At 45.3% G+C, this 5,654-nt stretch overlaps 1 pseudogene; it reads right to left on the reverse strand.

Moving 5' to 3' along the window:
• Positions 1-6: 6 nt before the first annotated feature.
• Positions 7-5,654, reverse strand: part of LOC114041566 — a 5,815-nt pseudogene continuing 167 nt past the window's right edge.

Raw genomic sequence — 5,654 nt, forward strand, 5'->3', positions numbered from 1 at the left:
GCTCTCTTCTTTTCTGCCTGTGGCTGCTGCTCTCTTCTTTTCTGCCTATGGGGCCTGTACAATGATAGGCACTCTGAAGATCCACTGGCTAGTTAATCCTATTGCTAGTGGCACTGAGCTAACATCAACTACATGAGCAGTTCCTTTGGATCTTCTGAAATTTCTATCAGAAATCATTTCTACATCACGGACCTTTCCTACAGTAGAAAAAACCTCCTCCAAATCTCTCCATCTAATTCTTGCTGCCGGTTGTCTACAGAACACCGTCCCAGCATCTGTCTCCTCTGGAGTAAGGTGGTCAATAGGTTCCTTCACAGGGCTTTTGTCTTTTCTGAATGGACTTTTGCTTCTGGAGTGGCATCTTAATTGGATGCTAGGAGGCGATACAATCTTTCCCCACACGGCGCTGTTCAATTTTGATCCCAAGTAGGGACTTAGATAGCAAATTCTGAATCGGCGTTCTTTACTCCTAGAATGACCTCATTTCTGTTCTTTGCTTTGCCACGTTTCTGTTCGTGGCCTTCGCTCTTTTTCCCCTCCCGGTCTCTGCTTCATTTCTGTTCTTTGCTTTTGCTGCTTTTTTGGTCATGGACTTCTGACTTCTACTCTCGCTCCCTCCCCTCCCTGAGCCAATAAACAATTTGATATAGGTTATACATGTTCAATTTTGCAAAACATATTACCATATCAGTCACGTTGTGAAAGAAGACACAGACTCAAAGGGAAAAAAAAAAGCCACAAGAAAAAAAAAGTGAAAAATAGTATGCTTCAATCTGAATTCAGACCACATCAGTTCTTTCTCTGGAGGCGGACAGCATTTTTTCATCATGAATCCTTTGGAATTGTCTGGGATCACTGTATTGCTGAGAATAGCTAAGTCATTCACAATTGATCATCGTACAATATTGCCGTTACTGTGTGCAATGTTCTCCTGGTTCTACTCACTTCACTTTGCATCAGTTCCTGTAAGTCTTTCCAGGTTTTTCTGAAATCAGCTTGCTCATCTTACAGCACAGTTTGCTCAATAAATATTAAGGGCCTTCTATGTGTCAGACACTGTGTTAAGCGCTGGGGATACAAAAAGAGGCAAAGGACAGTTCCCGTCCTCAAGGAGCTTACAATCGAAAGGAAAGAGCAATCAATGAGCATATTATTAAGTGCTTACTATGTGTCAGACAATGTGCTAAGCACTAGGCATAACAAAGAGCCAACCAATTTCCTGCCCCCTAAGGAACTTAAAATCCATATTCTAACCCCTTAAATCCTAAGCCCTCTTTTCTTCTCCCTCCAACATTTCCCTTGGCGATCTCATTGGCTCCCTTTATCCAGACTCCATGCATTTTGTGTTTGAAACATATTTCCCCTCAGTCACAAATTAAAACAATTTTTAAACTTTAAAATAAAGGTTCTGAGTTCCAAAGTCTATCCTTCCCTCCCTCCCCCCTCCATATTAGTTATTTTATACAAGATTCAAAGAAAGAAAGAAATCGAATGCTTCATCCGGCAGTTCTTTCTGTGGAGATGGATCCTTTGGGATTGTCTTGGATCGTTGTGTTGCTGAGAAGAGCTGAGTCATTCACAGTTCTTCATCATATGATATTGCTGTTACTGTGTACGACGTTCTCCTGGTTCTGTTCATTTCACTCAGCATCAGTTCATGTGAGTCTTTCAAAGTTTTTCTGAAATCAGCCTGCTCATCATTTCTTAGAGCACAATAATATTCCATCATAATCATATACCACAGCTTGTTCAGCCATTCCCTGGTTGATCGACATCCCCTTGATTTACAATTCTTAGCTACCACAAAAAGAGCTGCTACAAATAGTTTTGTACAAATAGGTCCCCCCCCCCCCCGCCTTTTTAAATCAGATTCCATTCATTTCCACTGGCCGCCTGCCATGCCAAGAACTCTCTCCTAATTTCTCTCCCTCCTAATCTCTGCCTCTTGGCTTCCCTGTTTTCTTTCAAATCCCAACTGAAAGCCCATCTTTTGTAAGAAGCCTCTCAGTTCTCCTGACTCTTGGCCTTTCCTCTGTGATTATGGCCATGTTGTCCTGTAGATAGCGTGTTTGTATTCAGAATATGAGCTCCTTGAAGACAGGGTCTGTTTCTGCCTTTTTTTGCATCCTCAGCACTTAGCAAAGTGCCTGGCACATAGTTGGAATTTAATAAATGCTTGTTAACTTGATTTTCCTAAAGGGAAAAGTCTAGAAAGTTTTTCTTCCCCCTGAAATGGGGTTATTTCTTTTATTTCCTCTTTCTGTTAATCTGGACAATTTATGTTTTTGTAACTATTCATCCATTTCACTTATCTTTATTACAGCATTTAGAAGGGGTATACATAGACAGAGGGTGTGAGTATAAGTTGACTTTGATGTGATGATATATTTAATTAATTAATTAAGGGGTTAAAAAAAGGATTGTACTGGGAGAAGAGGAAAGGGGGAGGCAGAAGAGGGTAAATTATATCACATGAAGAGGTGCAAAGACCTATTACAGTAGAGGGAAAGAAGGGAGAGCATTGTTTGAACTTTACTCTCATGGAATATGGCTCAAAGAGGGAGTAACATACACATTCAGTTGATTAAAATAAAGTCTATTGGGGCAGCTAGGTGGTGCAGTGGATAGAGCACCGGTTCTGAAGTCAGGAGGACCTGAGTTCAAATCCGACCTCGGACCAAACATTTAACACTAGCCGTGTGTTACCCTGGGCAAGTCACTTAACCCCAATTGCCTAAAGAAAAAAGAAATCTATCTTTATAGGGAAGTAGGAGGAGAAAGGGGAAAGAAAAGGGAAGGAGGCTGATAGAAGGGAGGGCAGATTAAGGGAAGTGATGTTCAGAAGCAAAACACTGGTGAGGAGGGAAAGCCTTTAGTCTGGAGAAACATTATTTCTTAATATTTTCAGTTTTAATAGAAAGGAGGTTTTTAATGTTTCCTTAATTGATGACATGGAGAAGTGGGTCTCAAAGGAAAGTGACAGAAACATGAAGACAGAGGAACTGTAGACAGAGTGTACAGAAGTAGACCCAGAGACAGGGAGAGGTCAGGATAAGAGAGAGACAGATATAAACACTGACCCCAAAACTGAGTGTGAGGGCTTAATGGGAAATCCAGGAGCACCCATCTGGGAGCCAAGTGGAAATGATCTGGGAGCTGTTAGGGAGAGTGAGATAGAGACTGAATAAAAGACGTGGTGGAAGGAGACATAAAGGAAGGGGGGGGGGGTAATGGGGAGAAGCAGAAAACACTTTGGCCTGGCATTTCCCAGCCTAGAAGGCTCTTCTCCCAACTCCCAACTCCACCTGTCCCAATCCTTCGAGGCTCCGTTCAAATAGCCCCCTCCCCCAAGGAGTCGTCCTGGGTCTCACACCCCTCCTCGCTTCAAGGTCCCTCCCTCTTTTAAATACCAGGTGCTTAGCAATCCTTTGCTAGAGCTGGTCAGGGACCTAGGGACACCATTTCTGGCCTCCTTCCTTTTTTTACAAGATGAAGCCTGTTTAATCCTATCTTCTACTCAGCGCTGATCACTCAGTGTTTAATGAGAAGGAAGGAAGGAAGGAAGGGAAAGGAAAGAGAAGGAAGAGGAAGTAAGAATGGCAGGGAGAGGGAAGGGAGGGAAATAAAGAAGGAAGGATGGGAAGGAGAGAGGGAGAAAAAAAAGGTACAGAAGGAAGGAGATTTGGGAAGATCTGCCCTATTGCCATCCTGGCCCAGCACCTGAAGGCACTGGGCACAGTCTCCTATTGCCCTCAGTACCCCATTCGGGGGGGGGGGTCAAACACTGTAGGTTAATAGGTACTGAACGCCTAGCCCTACTCTTGATGTCTGGGAGAGCCCCAAGGGCCAGTTGCTTCTTCCTTCTCTGTCCCCTTTCCCTCTTGCTAAACCACACAACAGACACTGTATTATAAAAATGTGTGCTGAATGAGTAAGTGTGTCCATGTTCAGTCTCACCCTCACTCACCCATCACCAGCAGGGCCCAAGTCTTATTCCCCATCTCCTTGCCCCCACCTCAAAGGTCCATAAGGCAATGCTTTAGAACCTCCATAGAGAGGGAGATTGGACCCCCCTCCAGTTCTTGGGCCCAGCTCCCCCAGGCCCACTGAGCCATCCAACTCACTTATCTCATTCCCTGAGAATGGTGGTCTCTCAACTTTGTCTCTAAGAGCCAGGACAACTACAACTGCTGTCAGTGCAGACCCTCCACAATCACACATCCTCACTGGACCTTTGCTAGAGCTGCGTGGGATGACCTCTGGAAGACCTAGTGGGATGGAACGTTTGGGGAGTTCCTGGGCTCTAGCTGACATGGGGAGACTGGGCCCAGTATCAGTCTGGAAACCTCAGGTTCCTCTGACCCTCTGACCCTCGAAGAAAACCACCCTCCTTGACAACCATCTTCTCGCCAAGTATCTAATGCTCCCTCGCTGGCTCGGTCATGATCACTGTCAAGGCATCAGGGCTCTCAGGATCCCACCCTTGCCATCTTCGCAACTCCTCTTTGTTCTCAATTTCTTCTACCTTCTCTCTATTTTGGTGCCAGGTTTCCCACCCTCCCTGGACTTCATTTATCTCCAGGCTCATTTCTGGGGTTCTTTCCCTTGAGTCTCAATGTTTCTTCTTCATTAGTCCTATTTCCTTTATTTCTGGTATCACGGAAGCTGTCACCCCCAGATTTCAGCATGGTCCTGCTGTGAGGGCCCTCAAGCTCACAAGTGCTGGTCTTCTAGTTAGTACTGGAGTTCTCAGTGGCCAGACTCATTTTTAATAACCCTCAAATCCATGCTAGACGAATACTAGTTGAACGAATGAGAGACGTTTAGGTTAAAGAAGAGAAGGCCCAGGGTCATATGACAGCTCTCTTCAAAGGCTGTCATGTGGCAAAGGGAAGTTTGGACCCAGAGGTCAGAAAGTGGAACAAATGGACAGAACAAGCAAAGAGGACAATTTAGGCTTGAGATCACCAACACTTCCTCAAGAGGAGCTGTAAGGGGCAGCTAGGTGGCACAGTGGATAGAGCACCGGCCCTGCAGTCAGGAGGACCTGAGTTCAAATCCGACCTCAGACATATAACACTTACTGGCTGTGTGATCCTGGGCAAGTCACTTAACCCCAATTGACTCACCAAAAAAAAAAAAAAAAAAAAAAGCTCTATCTAGAAGTGGAACAGGGTGTATTGAGATGTTGATTTTTCCCTTCCTGGAAGTCTTCAAGCCCAGCACATTCTAGTGAAGATTCTGATTAAGTTCGGGGTTTACTAGCTGGTCAAGTCCCTTGAAGTTCTGGAACTCTGCAGTTCAGTCCTTGGTGGTGATTCTGCTCTGAACCATGAGCCTTCAATGGCCAGTCTTTTGCTTCTCACCCTCCAGTTCTTAGCATATGAGCTCCCTCCGACCACCTGCAAATCCTCCTGAGTCCTTCATGGTCACTTTTACTGTGCCCACCCTCAAATTCCTCAGTGGCTGGCCTCAACTGTGATCACCATGGACTGCTAAGGGTTCAGTCTCACTTGAATTTTACTTAGAGCCCTCATGGTCAGTCATGTGGGGACCGTCCCTGGAGCCCTCCATGGTCAGTCTTGTCGGGATATCTGGAGCCCTTCATGGTCAGTCATGTGGGGGCCGTCCCTGGAGCCCTCCGTGGTCACATC

This window comes from Vombatus ursinus, unplaced genomic scaffold, assembly GCF_900497805.2.
Source record: "Vombatus ursinus unplaced genomic scaffold, bare-nosed wombat genome assembly UNPS02014175.1, whole genome shotgun sequence".
Classification (NCBI taxonomy): Eukaryota; Metazoa; Chordata; class Mammalia; order Diprotodontia; family Vombatidae; genus Vombatus; species Vombatus ursinus.